Source organism: Marmota monax, unplaced genomic scaffold (assembly GCF_021218885.2).
Source record: "Marmota monax isolate L192 unplaced genomic scaffold, Marmota_monax_Labrador192_F-V1.1 WCK01_AAM20220418_F8-fsc00039, whole genome shotgun sequence".
Classification (NCBI taxonomy): Eukaryota; Metazoa; Chordata; class Mammalia; order Rodentia; family Sciuridae; genus Marmota; species Marmota monax.
Window position 1 is genome coordinate 1,839,274 of NW_026693602.1, and position 23,189 is coordinate 1,862,462.

The following is a 23,189-nucleotide window of genomic DNA, read 5'->3' on the forward strand; positions in this document are numbered from 1 at the left end:
CCTCCAGAGAGTGAGAAACCAGCCTCTACCTCAGAGCAAAGCCTGTCCAAGGAAGCCGGTGTGACCCTTGTCCTTGGAAAGACCCGCAGAGTACTCCTAGGCACATTCCCACCCTGCTGAGTTGTTTATCTACAAATAACAGGAGAGATCTGCTGCACCAGGTCAGGCTAGGTGAGGACCCATAGCAACCCCCTAGCAACCACCAATCAGCATGAGACAGGGAAATACCTGGGATGCCAGATGACCCTCCCAGTAGTTTATGGTGGTTGATAACATGTTGGGAAACCAGGTAGTTCAGCACTACTCCCCTTGTGGCTTAAACCATTCAGTTCAAATGAATCCTCCTCTTGTACTAACCAATCACCCTTACCCAACTTGTTCCTGCCAATGACTGTGCTAATTATGTTTTTATGATTTTCCCACGATGTGTGATGATTTGCTAAGAGATGCTATGATGTATGTGAAGTCCCTGCCTTCCCCAAAGAGTGTATAAAACTGCTGCAAACCCTGGGCTCAGGGCCCCTCAGCATCACCAGTTGTTGTGTGCGCGCAGAGGACCAAGCTAGCTCACAATAAACGCCTCTTTGCTGCTTACATCAATCTTGGTCTATGGTGGTCTTTTGGGGGTCCCAAATTCAAGCATAACAAGAGAACTATATTTTCATTTTTATATAAAATTCTAATCTTCATACTATGCATGCATTTCCAATTTTGAATCCCTTTCCTCAATAATTCTTCAACTATTTGATGGCAGATGATTGTATTTTCTCCTGTAAGCATGTCATCAAGGTTTCTTATCTTGGGGTCCATGGGTACATTCTAAGGTTCCAGGAACCTCTTGAAAGTATAAACAAAATTGCATGTGTGTTTGTGTATAGGAAAACAAAAGTTTCTTCAACTTTCCAAAGGGGTCTTTTTAATTCAAGAAGATTAAAAAACTAGTATAAGAAGATTTGGGCTATTTGCCTGTCACTGAATGATCTCATTAATCATGAGGTGAATTCAAGGAGCCATGTTTGTCTAGGATACTCCAGCCACTTGGCCACAGTTGATGGACATAGTGTAGTCACTCCACCCATGCTACACCAAGCAGAATCCAGAATTCTGAATTCCTATTTGGAATTCAGAGCTGGGACAGAGGGAAATCCAGCTTCTGTCAAGTGGACTAGAGTCTAAAGAAAGCTGTCTCACACAATAAGAATGAAGCAGAGAGGCAGTGCTGCCAGTTTTCCCAGTGACATTCCATTTCCTGGCTCTAGCCTTACTCTGCTCACTAAGCTGTATTCCTAACCTTGGATTCTACCAATGTTCCTGTTTCCAGGGGTGATATTCAAAATATTTAAAGCCAGCACTCTATGGGAACCAAGGAATCAGAGTAGATGCCAGAGATAAACAACTAGTTCAATCATACCTATGCATCTCATCTCACTGTCCTCCCTGTCTTTACCATTAGGATTCACACCTCACTTCTGATTGCCTACCCCAAGTTATCTGTTGAACCCAGAGTGGTTTAATTGATATTTTGAGTCACTGTTCTAGTTAAACAGCTGTCCCAGCAATTCCTTGTGCCATGGAGAACCCAGAGCCTCTCCATCTTGTGTTTCCCTTGAGTGGTCTGTGGCTCTTAATGACCAATTTATAGGATGGAGGTTAACACCTGGTCATCAGCTGCTGCCTGACCAGTTGAGAGTTCCTATGCAGGCCGGGACTATTGCCTTGTGTGATTTTGACACAGTCCTATAAATGTGGCCTACAAGAGGATTAGCTTTTAGAGCAACTAGGTCACATCATCCTGACCTTATGATCAACAAAAACACCCAGGTCTTTTCACATAAAGTAGTTGAGCCATTTTTTCCATTATCTGTATTTATGAGATGATGTTTGGAACCCAAACTCAGGGCTTGTTAAATTTCATTCTGTTGTTCTTGAATCAGCCTTCCACGCTCTCAGAAACTATCAGAGTCTCCATCCTATTAGCCATCTCTTCTAGTTTTGATTCATCCACATCTTTGAAACTTTCCTCTAATGCACCCTGGCAAGAGTAGGCTTGTTTGAAACCCAGTCTAGGGTTATGCTTAGTCAGTTACTAGAGTTCCAGTTGGGTAGCAGATCTTGCCCAATATCTGGAAAGTTCAGTTGTGGTCAGACAGCTGAGTTGCCAACAGGTATTCTTGTGAGAGGCACAGAGAGGAGTTCTAGGAGGTGTCAAAAATCTGTAGACAGGAGCAAAGATAAATTGTAAAACAAATGGAATAACTCCAGTGGTAAGGATAGGGAATCCCTTCATACTGACAGAAGACTCAGTCTAGAGCTGCTCTTCTACTTGACCTAATTGACCTGATCTCTACAGGGAAAACCCTTTCCCAAAGCATGAGTTCACCCTCCTGTTGGCCTTTCTCCAAATGGTTTTGTGTAAAGACAGATCATGACCACACCAAAGACAAAACCACCCACATCTTGGACCTGGATATTGTTAGACCTCTAGTCAACAAAGAGACAAGGTCAGGAGGTGTGAGAGAAGGTGGGACACCAAATCTACATAGTAATGAGGATCCAAGGTGTGGAAGGAGAATGCATAAGTGCCTGAAAAGGATCCTGACAGTGTTTTCCTGCAGTGGGGACCACCTGTGTGCTAGTTCTTTCATCCTGACTTCCAAACCCTCTGGTTTAAAAGTGTAGTTTCCTGAACCCAATATCTATGTTCATTATAAAAGTTATTTTGCACAAAATATAGATAAGTTGTTTAGTCACATGTTTTACTGTAGGTTTCTCCCTCCCTCCCTCCCTTTCTTCCTCCTTTATTTCTTTTTCTTTCTTTCTTTTAATGTAATGTTAAGATCAGGGATTTTCTCAAGGAAAAATCTTGATGTATTTATCTAGAAATAATTTTACATCTTTGAGTTCCTGAATAAGTAATGAATAATTTTCAGATTGCTGATTGCATGACAAAACATTGAAGCTGGCAATGAGCAGAGAATAAAACAAAAACCATAGTTATTATCTTATAATTGTGAGCTACTTTGGGGTCAGTAAAAAGGAAGTTTACATACTTAAAATTTGTATACTAATGTGATTTCCAAAAATGGTACTACTTTTTAGTCAAGGTTTTACTATCCTATTATTTCATACCTTAAGTTGTAAGGGTAAAAGAAATTGAAGTTAAAGCGTAAAAGTTAAAGGGTAAAAGACCGGGTGTTGTAAAGTTTCTAAGCTGCAAGGTCTGAGTTAAAATGTAAAGGATTAGGTATTGTTAGGTTTCTATGCTACCTGCAAAACCTGAAATTTCTGTAGCTGTTAAGACAATGCTTGGAACTGCCCAGTAAATATTTCCCCTGACTATTTGGTTGTTTAATAAGGGCTCTGTGTGGTCGCACGTAGGCATTGCAGGGCCTGGACCAATCAGTTTAAATGTAACCCCCTCCTTAGGAATGACCTATCACTCCAGCCTGACCTGTTCCCGCCAATGAATGAACCAATCATGTTTAGGAGTTGTTGTTCAATTTTCCCGCGCCTCATGATGATTTGTTCTGATGTATACAAAGCCCTCCGCCCTCCCCAAGAAGTGTACTTAAGCAGTGCTCAGCCCCTGCTCGGGGCTCTGGGCTGCTTTCCCTTCTTGAGTGGGCACGGAGCCCCAGCATGCTGGTTCAATAAATCCCCCTTCTGCCAGTTGCATGAGTGGTCACTTGGTGGTCTCTTTCTCTGACGTTTCGCGGGACCCTTACAAAGTTTTTTTATGCAATAATTGCAAATATTTGCTGTTTGGTAGTGGAGTGTAAAACTGTCATAAGCTGTCTATAGTTTCTTGGGATTTCTTTAAAATTATGCTAAGGTCATTTAAACAAGCACTAATTTCTAACTAAGTTATTTCTTTTTCTTTTAGTTTTTCTTTTAACCCCACGCTTAGACACTTACATAAAAAATGTTCAGTAATTTGTTGGACCCTCACACAATACTAACAGCATAGAGAGAGAAAATTCAGGAAAAGGACTTGGTTCACTTCTTTTGGTCTCTGCAAGAAAAATAGGAATTCTGAATCCTGCTTGGGATGCCTTGCATCTACAAAGAGCTGCTGTCCATGAAGAAGACACATTTATGATGATGTGAGGTGTGGCACCAGACACCCATTCACCATTTCTGTCTCACAGAGAAACAAGGGGCTTTCTCAGTGTTCACACTTCCTTTTTACTCTACGATGAGATGAAATCATTTTCCCCTGAGTTCCTAGATTCAGTGAGCAGTAACTTAGACTTCGGGAGGTGATTGGGTTGACTCAGAGGAATACATTTCTCTTAGAGACTTCAGTTTAAAATCTAGAATTTCTTTCTAGGAAACATGATTTAGTCAGTTATTCATTTACCTTTCTTATAAAAGACACCATTCTAGGAACCTTGTAAGATACCAAGGGGGAATTTCATAGAATCTCAGTCTAGTAGGATAAACCTCCTAAGATTGTCTAAGTTCTAGGGAATATAAATAGCATCCATAGGTTGGAAAAGGGCCCATCTGTTGCTTGAATGCTTTGTTCCGGTTGTTGCATATAGATTGCTACCCAAATGTCCTTCCTTCCTAAAATGTCTTCGGGGCCCCTACAAATCTCTTGGACACTCCCATATTATGCCTGGAAATCCCAGGAATTATTCTGCTGTTTTCTGGCCAAGCTCAGGTTTAGAACGTTTGTGTTGTTCAAGTCCTTATTTGCTCAGATACACCCTGTAGACAAGATCTCGGGACCTGAATGTCTCCCAGGAGCTCTGTATGCAGCTGCTTGCTCCTTTCCATCCCCACATCCCCCAAAACTCTACACTGAAAAAGGTGGAGAAACACTCTGGGCTCCACCGATGTCTCCTGGCTGAGCTCCTCTTCTTTATTCCTCTCTCCATTTAGTCTCGGAGAATTTTTTGTTAGTTTCTTTCTCTCTCTGATCTAATTTTTTTAAATCTAGAAATTCAGGTTTCTAAAACACAAGCATAGAATTTTTTTTTTCCTACTTCCTTCTCTGGGCCAGAGCTCAGGTCTGACTCTATGCTTAAATGAGACAGGGAAAGGAAAGAAGCATGGAAGCCCAGGGAGAAAATGGTGCCTAATATTTGACAAATAAAATTTTCTACAACTGTAGCATAAGAAGACCATGAACACTAAATTCAATATTGCTGGTACAGCTTTTAGAGGTTTGCAAAGTATTCAGAAAAGAGAAATTAATTTTGCTGTAGAGACACAGTAGGTTCCATGGAGAAGGTTGAATCTGACCTGGATTTTGATGGGTGGTTATGTTTGGGTCAGATAAGAAGGCAGAATTTTATGTTCTCTCTCTCTCTCTCTCTATATATATATATATATATAGAGAGAGAGAGAGAATAATATCCTCAAGGCTAAGGTATAGAAAGGTAAAACTAGAGACCATTGACAAGGAAGGCCAGAAAGATTTTGGAGAGCCTTGAATTCCAGATAAGGAGATTGGTCATTAACAGGTAGAATAATATTTTCTAACACAGGTTGCATTAATATAAAGAGATATATACATACATACTCCCATGGTCAAATTAATTTTAAAAATTTATGAATTCTTACCAGTGTTTTTTAAGAGATAGGTTATCCAGAACTTTTTTTTGGACATGAGGACTTCAGCAGTGAGAGCTGCAGCTATTATTCTTGGACAAGAGATCAACCCAAACCAATGGGCTTCCTGTAGATTCTGTTTTTTTCTAAACACGGCATTTCCAGTCGTGAATGCTATGAGAGAAGTTCAAGGGGATGTGTGGAAGTCTGTACTCAGGGGACACAATCTGGTCTTCACTTAAGTTTAGGGGAAAGGGGATTTTCAACTGAGACCTGAAGGATATGTTGGACTTGGCCAGGTAAAGAGGTGGAAGAAGACAGTGCCAAGCAGGGTGAATGGCATATGCTGTCAAACGACGAAATTACAACAAAATAAGTTTAAAAATCTTAATTAGTTTTTATTTGCAATTTTAGAGTCAGACAACACCACAGTTCATAAAACAGAAAGAAAGTTCCAGTGAGCCAAGCAGAGGAGGTTGGTTTTATAGAAAGAAAAGGATTGAGGAAGAAAGGAACACAGAATAAAAAGTAGATTGGATGTTTCAAAGTTATTTTGGTTTCTTGTAAAGGTTAAAGCAGAGGGTAATTCCTGATCATGCCAGCTAAAACTGGCCTGTTGGATGATTTGGCTATGTGTTAGGTTTTTGTTGTTGTGACCAAAATACTGGACAAGAACAGCTTAGAGGAGGAAAGATTTATTTTGGCTCAGGGTTCCAGCGTCTTCAGTCCCTGGTTAGCTGACTCCAAGGCAGAGAAATCATAGCAGAAGGGCCTGGTGGAGGAAAGCCACTCAGCTGAAGTCCACCAGGAGGCAAAGAGGGCAGAGAGGAAGAGGCCAGGGACAAGATACCGTACCCAAGGGTGTTCCCCCAGTGACTTACTTTCTACAGTCATGCCCCACCTGCCTACAGTTTCCACTCCACCCTCACCCCCCAGTAGCCCATTCAGTTATCAATGGATTAATGTGCTGATGAGATCAGAGCCTTCATGATACCATCATTTCCCAAAAATCCCACTTCTGAACATGGCTACACTGGGGACAAAGCCTTCAACACATGAGTTTTGGGGGAACATTCCAGATAACAAACCATAACACCTATTATCTCTTTCTCCTAGTTTTGACTCGGTAATGTGGAACTTCAGCATGACTGGCTTCATTTTGATTTGGTCTGTGGGGGCCTAGTGCAGGAACTTACTCCAAACCAATGGCCTCCTATAAATTTTATCTAACAATAAAAAGGCAAGGAGAGATGGTGCAGAATATGTGAAGAAATTGAAGAGTTTTTGTGTGACTGAAGTGTATCATCAAGAATTTTAGACTAGAGGAACAATCTAGGTCTTAGCCAAATTTGTTGACCTTCTTGGACCCTCAGTTCCTTCCTCTCCCAGTGGCTCAGACTCATGTTTTCTTCAGACCCCCCAGCAGAAGGGAAGGGAGCTGGTCAATGGCAGGTTAGCAAGTCACTTCTCTGATCCTCAGTTTACTCATCTATATGCTAAAGGTTAAGAATATCTTACTTTTGTTAGGATAGAGTGATATAAAGAATAAAAAAAGTCAAAGCAGGGCATGGCAGTGATACAGACGTGTTCAAATACTGTCTCTAAAACGAAAACTTAGTGCAGAACAAATTGGTTAATCAACAGCCCTGGCTCCTTGGTGCTGCAAGGTCTGACAAGATAACTATTCCATGACCTTCACCTGATCTCAGCCCTATAAACTATTTCTTTTTCAACAGGAGGAAGAGAGATGAACTCAGAGGGTAAAGACCAGGGGGCAAGGGTATGTTTGTTCAAAAGGGCCTAACTGCTAAGACATCTTAAGCAAAACCCTGCACAAATAATGCTGACCAGACTATGACCTAAGATAAGGATAAGAAACAGAACTTGGAATTGTCACACAAGACCCTGAGTCCCTGGAAAAACAAGATCCAGGGCTTTGCTTAGGTGGTTTTTGGGGAGGAACATGTGCAGATGGGAAAATGAATTGTGTAAGGTAAACAACAACTGTCAATCAAATGAAGCAGGTGGGTCTGGGAGGTAGAGACTGTGGAATGTTCCACTTACTCCCAAATAAAGCTGAGCTCACAAAGAGAGTAGGAGATCCTCTCTAACATGACCCCCTTCTCCAATCTGAGACTGTACTTTCTCTTTTCTAATTAAAGTTTAGTTTCATGCTACTTAAATTCATGTGATTCCTTCTGGATTCTTCTCAGTGAAGACATAAGAACCCAGGATAGGATGGCTTCCCCCAGGAATACCCTTTGGTTATGCAGTTACTGCTCTTGGTAGCCCTGAGTAGTAAAGTCAGGGGAAACTGGTGTTATGATTTGGAACTCAAATGTCCCCCAAAGGCATAAATGCTAAAGTCTTGGTCACCAGCTCATGGCAATATTGGGAGGTTGTGGAACTTTGAGGAGGTGGGACTTAGTGGGAGGAGGTTAGGTCACTGGGGATGTGCTCCTTGAGGAGATATTGGAATCTGGCTCCTTCCCCTCTTTCTTTTTGCTTCCTGGCTGCCATGAGGCGGGCAGCTTTGCTCCACCACATGCTCCCACCATGATGTACTGCTTTGCCACAGGCCCCAAGCAATGGTGCTAAATGACCATGAACTAAAATCTCTGAGACTGTGAGCCAAAATAAGTCTTTTCTCCTTCTTCTTTTATTTTTTAAGTTGATTATCTCAAGTATTTTATACCACCATCAAAAAGCTGACTAATATACCGGCATGAGCAGATTTGTTGGTGCCCTATAAACAAGGGGCATGGCTGTGAGTCCAGGATGGGACAGCGTATGTATTAGTTTCCTAGGGCTGCTATAAAAGTACCAGAAACCAGGTGGCTTAGAATAGTGGAAACATCTTGTACCACAGTTTTGGGGGCTAAAAGTCTGAGGTGTCCCGGTATTAGCAGAGCCATTCTCTCTCTGAAGACTCTGGGGGAAGGGTCTCTCTTTGCTGGTGGCCTCAGGCATCCTTTTCTTTATAGATGGTCATTTCTCCTCATGTATCTTCACTTTATCTTCCCTCCATGTGTCTGTCTCTGTCTAAATTTCCCTTTTTATGAGGACATCAGTCATGTTGGATTAGGGCCCAACCTAATGACTTCATCTTACCTTGATGGCATCCTATCTTGACTACCTCCAAATAAGGCCACATTCTGAGGTGTTGAAGGTTAGAATTTCAACACATCTTTCTTGAGGGGAACAATTAAATCCTCAAGATAGAAATCCAGATTGCAGACACAGATGTAAGAGACCATACTGAGGAAACATGAAGTTAAAAGGAAACATGTTAAGGGGCAGGCACACAAGCCACTCTGGGAATTCAAACCAAGTTTCCCTAATTCTCCAAAGGTTAGGACGGAAGCTTTCATGTGAGATCTGGGCTGCAGAAGAACAGGAAGAGGCAAGGACACTGCCTCCTGGAAGGGAATACCCTCTTTGATGGAGCTTCAGAATCTCCACCCTGTGGGGTGAACTCAGGGTCCACAGGAAGCCTATCTCACAGAAGAGTTTCAGAGTAATTGTGATATTGATATTAAGGGACCTTCCCAGCTGCCACCAGGAAACATTAACCTTAAATATAATCTTACATCATATTACAGTGACATCATTGAACTATGGAATAGGGAAGGGGACAGAGCTGATATCTTGAAGACAGAGAGTCGGAATATAATTAGGTTTTCTTCAATATTATCAAAGGTAGGGGGTGGTGATTCTAGATCTAGATCTAGTGTGGTTTATTCAGTACCTTTGTCAAGGTGTTCATTCCTTACCTCTGCTGAACCTGTGACTCTGGATGAACTGCTGATCTCTCCCTACGAGGCTCAGTTCTGGTCACCTGCCAAAGCAATTCTACCTTGAAGCAGGAATCTCTTCAACAGCTCCAGGCTCCCCTCAAACCAGTGAAGCATTATTATTTAACTTTATTTAATATAATATTAGCTATATTATATTTATCCTCCATATAATATCCAAACTCTGACTCTTTGCTACAAATCTGAGTTTTCCATTGGTAGTTTGCTCATCTGAGGTACTTTTACCCTAATTATTGGGTCTTGTCTTCAATTTTTGAATTTATGTTCATGCACACTCACTGTTCATTCCTCTGGGAACTTCCCTTGACTTGAGAATGAAGATTGTCATCTTCTCATATTTGCTTGGTGGGTTGGCCCAGCTTAGGGATCAGCAGAGATTTTCCATGAAGGGCTAGATGGGCAATGTGTAAAACAACAAGCATCACTGTGTACCAATAAATCTCTATTTATAAAAATAGGCAACATGTTAGATTTGGTCCCAGGGCAATAATTTGCTGAAGCCCCAGTATAAATCACAACTTGTCTCTTTACCACCTCATTTTCCACTCTTACACTTCCACTTCCTTCATGTCCATCCCTTTTCTCTTATATTGCTAAAAGTAAAGCACCATGCCATAAAAGAAAACCCCAAGATGGAACACTAATCACCACTAGATATGCCAATAAAAATTAGTCTGTATGTTTGAGTAGCAACTCCAAGTTCAAATGTCCATGGGGGCTTCTTGGAAGAAAATTAGGGAGATTAAAATCCCAGATGGTTCATATTTTATTGGGTGTTATTTAGGTAGTTTCTGCTATTTCTTTTTTTAAGATATAGGACCTTCCTTGACACTCTGATACAATGTGGGTCTCAGTCATTATTAGTTGTTTTATCCAACGCTATTCCTTTCTTATTCCTTGCTTCTGGTCCCTAGTTTTTTTCGGCTATGGCAGCAGGTTACACAGAGAAGATCCACTCCACTGCGCGACCAGCACGCTGGTTTCATTCAAGAGGTTCGTAGCATAGAAGTTAACTAGTGAGATCGAAATAAACACACAAGACTCAATTACCTTTTTCTTTGACCAGGTCTGAGATGGCCCTCCCTCTGGCTCTCACATCGAACCACCCAACCACCCGGTGGGGCAGCAAGGCTTACTCAGGGCTAGCAGGAGAGAGAGAGGGAGCACGCCAGGGAGTGGCCTTTTATTGGAGAACAAGAAATTCAGGGAAAAATTCCATCCAATGAAGGTCGAGGGGGGCAGCATTCCATGGTCAGGGTCAGTGATTGGTCTCAGGGTCAGTGGTCAGTCACACCCCCCACGACAGGCTCTCGCACCTGGAGAGGGTGGGGATTAGCTCCGACACAGTTTGGCCAGAACGCCTCACACCCAATCAGGGAGGTGCCCAATCACGTGGGAGAATGGCTTCCCACAATCCACCCCTCCTGAGTGTAGGGAATGAAATTTGCCTGGAATTCATATTGAATTATATCTGGGGCCTAGTTCTGGGAAACAGCTTCTGGGGGAAATCTCCTTGGAGCTTTTAGGAGAGAGCTTTTCTCCACCATAAAAAAGAGACTTGAGGAGAAACCAGCCCCTCTCTCCTTGCTATTGATTGTCACTATATGAGAACAATTTTCACAAGCTTCTGTACTCATTCCCATCTTGGAACCCTGAGGGGAGATGTGATCAGCACTTTAATAGAAGGAGAGAATGGAAAAAGTGTTTGATTTGGGGATGCTGCCCCACCCTCTCATAGGTATATGCCCCATATTAACATAAAAATTGGAAAAACACTGAACTCTGAAACACACCTGGCTTCAAGCATAGTGGATAATGGATCCTGTACTGTATCATAATTCTTATCCTGCACTGGATGATAAAATCTCATTTCTTGTGTGAATATAGGCCTCTCATGCTCCAGGAAAACAAATGTTCCAGATACTAAAAAGGAGTCTTCCTCTGTCCAGTTCCTCCACAGAGTCTCTGCCTCACCAAGTTCAAGTCCACAAGTAAGAAGCAAAGGCTGGCTCCCAGAATTCAGAGGAAGCTTCTCCTCTGGTTACACATGATTTTGTGAAGAACACCCATGCAGGGGTACAACTATCCTGAAGCTTCTTTCCTTCTTCAAGATACTGGGGATGTAGCCCATTGGCAGAACATTTGCATAACTTGCATGAAACCACAAGTTCCATCCCCAACACACACACACACACACACAATACTGTGGTGGAATGTGGTGAAATAATGTGAGGACAGAGATCAATTCCCTTCTGTCTTGACCCCGTGTGCAATTGAAATATGCAGCAATAATGGCGATTTATCATTTCTTACGGGCACTTCTCATTTCATCCATTTGCCACATTTTGTAATAAAAAAAAAAGATCAGTACATTTGCTTGGCTGATAAAATCTGTTTTAATAAGGCATATGTGCTTTGGGTGGCTTACAAGGAACCTCTAAGGGCAGTAAATTGCATCTTGGAAATGCAGGCTTTTTGGAAATGTGTCTGCCTCAGGACTCTAGGGGATTTAAATGCAGAGGGATTTGCAAGGTTTGCATTTTTCATTCATTAAGGCAGTGTTGCTGCCAAACTTCTCTTCCTGTTAGTCATACAGGGAGGAGAACTCAACACAACGGCCACTCGTAAATTACCATGTGGCTCAGAGCAGCCCAAGTGTAATACCAAGGGAAACGTGGATCTTGGCACAAGCCTTGTGAACAACTTGTGAGAACCCCAAATGTTTTGAAAACTCACGTTTACAGAGGAATGAAAGATTGAGCTTGTCTTTAAATTCGGCAGGCCAAGAATGATGCTTTTTCTTTATCTAAACCAGTGTGAGAAACCCAGAGTTAGCTAACTGTAAATATTCTATTTTTATAGCATTTCTTTACTATAAACTAAAGGGTGCTTTATTCTTGATTTGTGAGTCTTAGTTGTTTTTTTTTTTTAAATCCTTTTGAAGATTGGAAGAAAACTCTGTACTTTCTGACAGAAATTGACCACAAATACAAACACAATCATGTGTACAATTTCTGGAGGTTTGTGGGTTCTCCAAGGTGTATCCATAATTCTAAGGTAAGAATCCCAGCTTTTAATACTAAAAGCTCCTTGGTGGTAAAGATTATGTCTAATTGTTAGCTCTAATCATGTCTAATCTGCATGGCAGCCTCCGTTCTTGCTGCACACTCCACCACCTAGTCAGAAATTCTAGTTAGTATTTCTTGACACAATCTTTTGGTAATAAACTTACAGTATCTCCACTTCTTCTTCTCCCCCACTTTTTTTTTTTTGTACCAGGAATTTAACCCAGGGGCACTTAACCACTGAGCCACATCTCCAGCCCTTTTTATGTTTTATTTTGAGACAGGGTCTCCCTAAGTTGCTTAAGGCCTTGCTAAATTGCTGAGGTTGGCTTTGAACTTGGGATCCTCCACTGGGATCACAGGTGTGTGCCACCATGCCTAGCTTGTCCTTCCTTCTTTCCTTCCTTCCTTCCTTCCTTCCTTCCGCTTGCTGTTCTGGCTTTTATAGCCAGATGACAAAGGGAGACAAATACTTAGACTGGGAAATTTAGATGGGCACATGTGCTTGGTGGTGTTGGGGTATGCTGAAGAGGTGTCCAGCACAAACTAGCTAAAAAGAGACCTCTTTGTCTTTTCTGGGATCCAGTTCATCCAGCAGGTGCCACTGGGAACTCCAGTTTAGAGAATTCATTCTCTTAGGCTGAGAGCACCAACCAGGACAGCTAAGGCCTCTGGACGCTGATCCCTGATGCTCTTTTTCTTTTTGGTGCTGATGATTGAATCCAGGGCCCTGTATATGCTAAGTACACACTTCACCTCTGAACTATCCCCAGCCTCTCCTCGAGTTTCCAACTGGCCTTTCCCTGGGAAAACCAACAGGTCATAGGCAATGAGAGAACCCAGATTATTTAGTGAAAAACAACCGAAGAAGGTTCTCTTCAGTGTTATACTTCCTAACTAGATCTTCAATAATAAAAATGGATTACTGAGATCACCCTGGAGTTTATGCCCTAACAAAGGGGACTACAAGAGAGTTACCTGGAGACATGGCTGGAGACATGGTTGGTAGGGTTCACCGGATGGTGGGAAAGGAAGAAGGAGGCTCTGTGGGAACATACTGTCTGGCAGTGTCCAGGACAAAAACTCAGGAGCCAAGGACAAGCTTTCCCTCAACACCACATCACCCTGGAGGAGGAGCCAATGTCTCCTGGAAACGGCCCAGATGGATTTCTTGTCAGCAGTTCTGGGCACCCAAGAGTACTACTGTCCTGTGCACAGAAGGCTGAGTCGCTGACCTTTCCATGTGATGTGGAAGGAAACCCTCAGCAGCTGTACTTGGACAAGGCTGGGTAATGGGGAAATACCCGGATATTTAGTGCAAACTACTAAGTAACTTGGTAAAATTAAGATACCAAGGGTAATTGAGGAACATTTAAAAACAGTATAGAGAATTTTTCCTAAACCCACATTTTGACTGAGGTTTAAAAAAAAAAAAAAGCTATTCTATACCTTAACCAGGACATTAGATCCTGTTGTTGGAAGTCTCCAGATGTGAAGAGTAAAAAACTAATAATTTTTTGAGACTCGATATAAAGCCTTAATATAGAGATTGATCTACATGGCCCCCAAACAAGTCAGTATGGGAGTCAAATAACAAGTCCCGATTGTCCAAATTCTCGTCTCCTATTACTACTTTTTCTGCATGGTGCATGGTGAGCAATAGTCCATGCCCACTCTCATCCCTCTGGTTGGTTTTGCCATCTCTGGGCAGGATCACAATTCACTGAAGGGAAAGCACAAGAACCCAAGTCTGAAGATTATATTCAAAGTAGAACAGGAAGAATTTTGAAGAAGGTGAGACTTCAAAAATTACTCATTGTTCCCTTTTCCAAGGGAGAGAAAGGGGAATATTCTGGAATTAATAATCTCTTCTCTACCCTTCTACAATTTTCTTCTCACTTTCAATGAAAAACCTACCTAGTGAACATCTTGCTTAAATGCTGTGCGGGACCTCACTACAATTACAAGCACGGCCAAGCCATGGCTAGTCACGGGTCAGCCAGCCATGAGCCGTGTGTGTGTGTGTGTGTGTGTGTGTGTGTGCCATGAGCCATGAGCATGTGAGTGAACGGAACTGACGTTGCCTCTCTGGGCTGGAGACATATGTGTTCTTTTCGCTCTCTCAAAGCTAGACTCGACCCCCTGAGACCTGATCCCCCTCACTGGGGTGGAACTTTCTCAAGTTCCTCAATAAAAAAGGGCTTCAGAACGTCCTCTCTCTCTTTTTTCTGCCTTCCTTGTGGGAGCTGGAGCAGAGGAGCCATTGCTGAAGAATCCCCAGAAAAAAGTATTTTCTCCATCTTGCTGTGGTGATTTTGTGCCAACCCCAAATCACTTGGAGTGACCCTGGATGACTTAGTCACGTGTCGCGGCAATGACTCCTTTTCTGGTAGTAGTTCTAATGGGCAAAGATGACAAGCACAAAGCACACATCACCACAGCTCTAGGCGCATTAGAGGTAGCACTAGTACTGACTTGAGTGGCTCAAACAGGCAGAAATGTGACCTTGTTGGGAAGGACCAAGAAAGACACCTTGACACAATGGGGTGGGAGGAGGGAAGAAGAGAAGTATTTTGGATTAGACAGAAGGGAATGAAGTGAAGGGACAGGGGCTGGGAACAGGAGCGACAGTAGAATGAATCTGACATCACTGTTCCAAGTTCATATGTGAATACACCACCAGCGAAACTCCACATCACGTACAACCACCAGATTGGGAAGTTAACCTCCATGTATGTAGGTATGCCAAAATATGTTCTACTGTCATGTAGGATGAAAGAGAAAAAAATTAAATTTTTTTAAAAAAGATACCTTGAAGAAAATAATGTTTGAAATGGGCCTTAAGAAATGAATAACATGTAATTAGTGGGAGGGAGGTTGAGGGCCGGGTGAGCCCACGCCTGGAGGAGGAAGCAGCTTGAGTAGAGGCTCAGGGACAGAAGGGCCACTAGTGTGGTGCAGACACAGATAGGAGGCTAGTAGGACTGAAGTGACTGTAGGACATCTGGAGCAATAGTCTGCAATAGTCATCTCTTCTGACACCACTGGCATAGCCTGTCCCCCTATAGCAGATGCCCCTCAGGACAGTGAGTGGGCAGAATACAGATTAAATGATAAAGAGCAGAGGGAGAGTTTTAAAAGCCCTCCTAATTTCCCCCTCTTCTTGATATTCCCCCTTCCTTTTATTTCTAACTGTTGTAGGAAGCATGCTTGGGACTTCACCCTAATAAGGGAATCTATCCATTTTGCTTTGGGAAACATAGCCTTGGGTTTTTAAAGACACATTTTTTTCCTTTAATAATAAATAAAGATCACTTTAATGTTTGCTTTGAAAATAAATATCAAGTTTAATGTTTCAGTTTCTCAAAATTGCACTGGTATACCTAGCTATGTGTATCCCAGTGCTAAAAAAGACAGGATCTATCAGCTGTTCAACAATCCTATGCAATGTGTCATGTCTAAACAAAGAATGTTTAACTACGTTTAAAAAATTAAAAGAACTTTATGATATATACTATTTGACGACATATTTTGAGGGAAACTAGAAACTACACCATTCAATCCTTCTAGAATTTGGGGAAGTTGCATGGCTCCTTGAACTCTGTGGGTTTTCTTGGCATTATTCCACTTCTAGGCAGAAGATTACTCATGGCAATATTAAATCTCTTTCATTCAGAAGAAATCACAGTAGCAAGCCTCACCAACTCAAAACCTGGCAACGTTATTCAGACGTTGGTAAATTTTCATATTGGAGACATCAAGTCCCTGAGTGCCCTGTGACCAACTGGGGAATGAGGCTGAAAGACGATTGATAGAGTCTGGAAGGAATAAAAGTAGACAAACCTCCTAGCTCATAAAATCTTCCACACAGTGTTTGAAATTCATTATAAGCTCTTTGAAAACACAGACACCTCTCAGAAAGTCTGAGACAGGGTGATTGCTAGTTCGAGGTCAGCCTTGGGAATTTCGTGAGGCCCTAAGCAATTTAGTGAAACCCTGTCTGAAACTAAAAAATAAAAAAAGGATGGGGACATGTCTCAGTGGTTAAGAATCCCGGGATTCAATCCTCAGTACCCACCCCCCCAACGACATCTCTTTGAATAGTTAAACCCACTTTTCATTAAATGGTACAAATTACGAAGATAACATTTTACTCTTTTCTCACAAATTGAGCCCAGGTAAATGGAAGCCCTGGAAGTTTTGCTAAAGGACTGGTGGCAAGAAGGGAAGGGTTAATTTTCAAGTAAGGGGTGTTTGCCTCCAATCCTGTAGTAACATGGACTTCTTGTACAGAGGAGAGGACACTTCCTCTCACAGTGCGAGGAACCATGTATGGTTTTTGTGACATTGGATGGGAGACCACATCAAGATTCCGAAAAACTCAGGAGTGGGAGGGAGGCTCTGAGAGAGGACTAGTGTAGGACCTGAGTAGAAAAAGAGGTATTGGAGACGAAGCTGGGGGCTGCAAGCCAGTGTCACCTGCTTCACAACGTTGCTCAAGGACCTGGTGCCTGGAATCACCCTTTGACATGGAGGAAAACCTGTGAACTACCTTTTCCCCACTCAATAAATAAATAAAATAAATCAGCAAGTGTAGAGTTGGTTTGAGTTTCCCTCTTCCTGTATTAGAGAGATCTGGTGGAGAAGGTGGTTGGTTGCTTTGGAGTGAAACAGGCTCCTTGTTCTGTCACTAACGTGCTAGGCGATGTTGGACACATGAATTAGCTTCCCTAACAACCCTTCATCCTCAGGCAGGGTTAGTGCAAAAACTAAATAAAACACTGTAGTTTTAATGAGCTCAGCAGAATACTTTCGATATGTACTTTACTTCTTTCCCAGAATGTCTCATTCCATTTTGGAGTTCTGGAAGGACAGTGCAGAGCAAGGCATTGGGGCCATTCTTGATGGAGTCCTCCAGGTCTCCTCGGCTGTGGCCCACACCTTCAGGACTCTACAGCTGACTCATTTGCTCAGGGGAACTGGGAGCAGAAGGAGAAATGGACTTTGATTTACTGCCAAGTAGAGCGGAGACTTTCCAGAGCTCTCCCAAACCCAAGGCGTTCCCCTGGAACTGGACCAGCCATGAATGGAAGAGGCTTGGCTTCTCTGGGTCTGGCTGGCCTCGGACTTTCCAAAGAACCCTGCCAGGGTCCTGACAGACGTGAGATACTGTTCTCTTTTCCCTCAAAACCATTTGTGTTCATCAGTCAAGGCATTTCAGAACAGGAATTCTTCACATAAGGGACATTTCCCACAAACATTCCAGCCTGTAACACATCTTCGAAGTGAAAAATATTTTGTATTCCAAGCCGTAAAACATTCTAAATTCAAACTGTAAGCAGGGATGGTTTGTATGTGTTCCCTTAATTGAATGTCATTTGAGGATAAAAAAAAAAAATCAATAGCTATCTCAGTAACCATCTAACATATTATGAAATTAACTCCAGCCTCTCTAATTTGCATGGTTAAAATCACTTTCAGAAATCACAGTCTAAAGAAAAAAGATAATTGGGAATCACTGGTATCAATGTGTTGATTGGTTTTTTTGCATGATTATCCAGGGTGGTCAAATATTACCTTTATGATATTTTTAAATTGATATATTCAATTCCTTTATGTAATGATAACTATTTTTTGTAAAGTGCACTTCATCTGGCAAAACATGAGACTAAATCCCAGGTATGGCACATCTGAGCTTAATCCTACTCCTCCACAACAAGGAAGATCAATAACTGGGTCATCAAGATAGAAATGAGAGTATCTGGGGAAAGAGCATGGAGGTCAACATTTATTTCTACTGCTTGGAATATGCTTTGAAGGGGATTGCAACTTGTTTTTCTCTTTGGAATATTCTTTCCATTTTTTCTTTTCCTTCCCCATATGGCTGGTACAATTAGAAAGGCTCAAGTTATCCTGTCAATTGGAAGAGGCCCCTGGATCTTTGCAAGCCCTAAGAAAGACTCTGGCAAAAGGAGGTATTGGCTAGTTGTGCTTGTCCTGTGTAGAAGCCCTCTTTCTTGGAACCTGTCTCCTCCTTCTGGAGAGGGAGGACCATGGGGATGAGTTTTGGAAATAACAGGAATTTTCAAAGTGCAGTCCAAAGACCAGGAGCACCAGAGAATTTGTAAGAATGCAAATTCTCAGGCTCCACTGTAGAAGGACTGAATCCAGTGCTCTGTGATTGGAGCCCAGCAGTCCAAGTTTTAACCCAACTGCAGGCTGAAGTTGGAGTGCCTAGGTACTACAATTGGGCTAATCTTTGAGGCTGAGGTCATTTTCTGTTTCTCCTGGGTATCCAATGCCTTCCTGTTGCTATTGCAATACTGAGAACTATTTTGAGTGTCTCTCAGAACTTTTTCCTCCAAGTTAAGTGGTCATTGTGCTATTTGTCCTAGCTTTTAAATAGTTCTGGTAAGCTGAGTAGAAGAGTGAAAGCTTTGAATGCTAAATGCAGTAGTGAAGTTTTCTGAGCACTGGATGTTCAGATTTCTCAGTGTTGTTACTCCAACATCTATTACCTATGAGGGGCTAAGGAGTATCAGATGAACTTATGAACAGTTCTTGGTTATGGATGTTGCTGCAGGAGGAAGATTTCAGGCTTGTAGGTGAGACAGACCTGGGCTCGAATCCAGGTTCTGGCACTTACTAGGCCAGTGGCCTTGAACAAGTTGACTAGCTTTAATCTTCTTAACTTGATAAAAGAATAATAATTTCTACTTTCTAAATTAAAGCTAATGAAATCAATGCTTAATGGTAACCTTTATTTATTTTTTTTGTTTTGTAAATTTATTTAAAAATTTTTTTAGTACATTATAGTTGTACTTATTAGTGAGGTTCCTTTTGACATATTTTTAAATGCATTTAACACAGTTTTCTCCCTTTGTAACTTTTATCATTGATATTAATAAAGACATAGAGCCAAAGAGCCAAACCTGGATCTGAAGTGCAATGTCTTTTCTGTTTGATTTGAATGAATCATAAACCTTTTTGTGGGGGTGTACTGGGGATTGAACCCAGGGATACTGGATCATTGAGACACATCCCCAGCCCTATTTTGAATTTTATTTAGAGACAGGGTCTCACTGAATTGCTTAGTGCTTCACTTTTGCTGAAGCTGGCTTTGAACTCACAATCCTCCTGTCTCAGCCTCCCGAGCCGCTGGGATTACAGGCATGCACCACCACACCCAGCTTGAATCATAAATCTTGATGTTGTTTCCCCACTATGATTTTGGCTCTGCAACATCATTTTGCCTGAGCTAATATTCTTATTGTTCTTTGGTCAACGGACACATGCATTAACAGAGGCTTGAAAGATGCTGGATGTGAAGAAAAAAATGAAGTATAACAGTCTCCATAGGTAGCTGACGCTGTGTAAGTCTGGATGATTGAATCAATTGTTTTAAATCATGCTTTTCAAGGGGAGAGTTTCTCCTTCCTTTCGATCTGCTGTTTGTTTTACTGGGAAGGGAGTGTCTTTCCAAAGGTGAGTGAGGTTGAAGTTTTGGCACCTACTGGCTGTATGGCCTAGAGCAAGTTGCCTAACCTCTGAGGCTCATTTTCATCATCTATAAAAATCAGCTAATGCCCAGCTTTCGGCTGAGTTGTAAGGTTAGAGATTCAAGTAACCTCAGTTAACTACCTTAACGGAGGAGCAATAGATAAATAGATAATCTAAAGAACATGAATTTCTCTTTGGCTTTGGAGGCTATGATGATATTCTCTTCTCTCTCTCTCTCTCTCTCTCTCTCTCTCTCTCTCTCTCTTTACCCCCTACAGTTTTGACTTTCTAATTCTTGGCTTAGGCCAAGACAAAAATTCCCCTGTGTTGCAGGAATTATTCCCCTAGATGAGGGGGACACACCTCTGGGGCAGGGATTTTGCCAAGGAGATAGATGTGTAAGCCTTTCTCATATAATTGACGATTGACTGAAATGTTAGTCAATGCCCAGGTACATGATGGGCAGAAAGTGCAGAGCAGACTGGGTGGGAAGTGAGTTGTGCTCAGGGAACAAGGTTGGCTGGGAGGGGACAGAGAGGACAGCCTCCCATGTTGAAGTGGCCAGCCCTCACAAAGGCACACAAATGACCACTCCAGAGACAACTTGGGTGGGGGAATGAAAAGGTCCACTGTAGCACCAACATTTTCTCATCTGCAAAACAGTGATAATAGCATATACTTCATATTACTGTCCTAAGAATCAAATAAGATAGCTGAATACAACCAGCTTAGAATAGCATACTTGATGAAGGGGTTCCTTGAAATCTTTTTTTTTTTTTAGTTACAGATGACAGTACAATGATCTTGACATATCATACATTTGAATCAAATGGGGTATAATTTCTCATTTTTCTGAGTGTACAGGTTGCAGAATCACATTGATTATACAGTCATGTATATACATACAGCAATAATAATATCTATTTTATTCTGCTGCCCTTCCTATCCCTCCTCCCCTCCCATCACTTCTCTCTACCCAATCTAATGTGACACATTTCTTTTTTTTCCCTCACATCGTCATGCATGTATTCTGTATAACGATGAGGGTCTCCTTCCATCTTCCGTGCAATTCCCCTTCTCCCTCCCTTTCCCTCCCACCTCTCTTCCCTATGTAGTGGCAATCTTCTTCTCATGCTCTTCCTTCCCTACCCCATTTTGAGAGCTTGTTTGGAGGTTCTAACAGGGGAGCGCAGCTACTCATATACCCTTGACCGAAGAACGGTCCTCCTCTATCGGGGAAGGTCGTCCTCTTCAACCGAGCGCGCAGCTTCGGGAGGGACGCACATGGAGCGGTGAGGGAGGAAGGGGACACCCGCCTAGCCAGCCAGATCAGCCGAATCAACCCTGGCGATCAATGGGGTGACAGATGTCGCAGCCAGATCGCCCTCACATCCCCCTACCCCATTTTGAGTCACCCCCCTTATATCAGACAAGAAATTCGGCATTTAATTGAACTTGAATGCTTTTCATGACTCCCTGTCTCCATCTTCTTTCGCAGAAAAGCAACATTTTCAATCTGTAAAGTATAAATATCAATTATTTCCATCTGATATATTGTTATCACCTGCCATAAAGAAAATGTCTTCGTTTCTTGAGAAGAGCTAGCTAATTCTTTCTCTTCATACATGGAGGGTTGTTGTGGCCTGATCATTTCTTTCTTTTTTCATGAGAGAATTACAACTTGGTTCTGAGCTCAAACATGAACTCAGAGAGGCTCCTAAGGTTTTTCAGGGCAAAGAAAGGGTAGGATCTCTGTAAGCAGCATCAGAATGATTTTTTTTTTTTTTGTCTCAAATTCTAAGTCAATTGCCTCATTTTCTTAAGAGTCTTGTTGAGTATAACATAATTTTTTTTCTTCCAGTACTGGGGTGCTTTGCCACTGAGCTATATCCCCACCCTTTTTTAATTTTTATTTTGAGACAGGGTCTCAATAAGTTGCCCAGGCTTGCTTTTGACTTGCAATCTCCTGTCTAGGCCTCTCAATTTGCTGGGATTACAGGTGTGCACCAATATGCCTGGCCAAAGAGTAACTTGAATTTGTTCTAGTTTTTATTTCCTTGATTTTTAAAATCAATTCCAATATTTCAACAGGTACCAAGTTACCTTTTTAAATCCTTTTATGTAATATAGGAATTTGGTGAAATGGTGGCATGGTGATGTGGAAATTATATATGCTTTTGAGTTCCATAGACTCAATAGAGTCTGTTGAATGCTAGCTGTGCAAGTTCAGACAAATTATTTAACTTCTCTGGGCTTTAATTTCCTTGTCTAAAAGAGGAGGCTAAGGATGTTTATTTTATAAGATTATTGTGTAGGTTAAGGGTAGTGTATTAAATGACTTTGTACAAAGGGAGAGTATTTAACAAATATAGCGATAATTGACTCACAACACTAGAAACTATAACATTTTGTCTGAAGGTTTAATAAAGGTTATGATCTTCATAATTCTTTGAAGCGCCGTTGCTGTCTTTCTGTGGACAAGGAAAGGAGGCTCAGAGAAGATGGATAACATGCTGAAAGATATACAACTGAAAAATGGAAGAACCAGATTTCAGTCTTGGTCTTAAATTTAAGGCTTCTATTATGTCCCACCTGCCTCCTCATGATGAAAACCTAATTTGTAGTATTGTGGAGCCACAGTTGAAAATTTAAAAAAAAATGGTTTGCCTTTTCCTTACTGATCATCTTTTGTGTCATGGCATAAGTATTTATGCACATGTATTAGTTTTTCTGTTAGCCTATGCAAAAAAAAAAAAAAATTTTTTTTTTTTACACCTGTCTCTATTCCCAAAATGCTTGAGGCAGTTCCCTGCTCCAGTTAATCTGTACGTGCCTTCAGTGACTCATTTGGAGGGATCAACCAGTTCACATGCTGATGTGACTTAAAAAGAAGGAGGGGCCAGGCATTTTATAATTTATCAAGAGACAAGCACTGACATATCAGAAAAATTGTATGCAAACAAAATGTCCTGTTTAAATAAATCAATTAATAAAATGTGCATGTTGCAACCATTTCCAAGAAATGCTCTGCAAAATAATTAATGTGGTCCAAGAACCATAAAAAAAAAATTCTGCAAGGGTTCATCTGTTTGGTTTTCCATTTCACACCACATTGCTTCCCACCAAGCACCTCTGCACTTAATAAAGGCTTTAGGCTGAGCTGGATGCTGTGGTGCACACCTGTAATCCCAGGCACTCAGGAAGCTGAGGCAGGAGAATCACAAATTCTATGCCATCTTGGACAACTTGT